Source organism: Octopus bimaculoides, chromosome 1 (assembly GCF_001194135.2).
Source record: "Octopus bimaculoides isolate UCB-OBI-ISO-001 chromosome 1, ASM119413v2, whole genome shotgun sequence".
NCBI lineage: Eukaryota > Metazoa > Mollusca > Cephalopoda > Octopoda > Octopodidae > Octopus > Octopus bimaculoides.
The window spans coordinates 169,362,525-169,363,274 of record NC_068981.1 but is presented as its reverse complement, the minus strand read 5'-3'; positions in this window follow the sequence as shown (position 1 = coordinate 169,363,274).

Below are 750 nucleotides of genomic sequence, written 5' to 3'. Positions count from 1 at the left end.
TATATTCTATTGTTTACCTTTAAGTTCTTCCACTCATTAAACTGCAGCAATGTTAGGTCAATGCCTGGAAAAATTATTTTAGTCGAGCAAATAACCCATATTTTTTTTTTTTTTTGCTAAAGCTGGTATCTATTCTATTGGATTTTTGCCAAACCGCTAAGTTACTGGGAGGTAAACACACCCACACTGGTTGTCAAACGGAACAAATACGGACACAAAGGCATATAGATAGGTATAGTTTTCGCCAACCAAATCCAATCATAAGTCTCTGGTCGGCCCGGAGCTCAAATGGAAGACTCTTCCCCAAGTTGCCAGGCAATGGAATTGAATTCAGAACCATTAGGTTCGGAAGCGACTTGCTTACCACACAGTTGTGCCTGCGCTTATTATATATGACGTTTTACAATGCCTGCGCCTATTATGTATAACGTTTTGCTGCGCTAAAGCATATCGGATGGATTGTACCTGCAAATCACAAAGCCAGCGTTGTCACACACTCTATCATATTGGCAATTACGTGAGAATTAAGTAATGGGTGCATTTGTCTGCTGAAAATTCACCCGAGGAGTTACTCAAAATAATCGATCACCTCAAATAAACACCCACGAAACAGACGCAACGTCCATTTGGTGAATAATATATATTGAATAACTTCATCATTAGACAGTCATTATACTTATTAAAACAGATACATTCAAAACCGTTATAGCCAGTCTAGTATTGTATCATGCATTATTAAGTATCACCCTT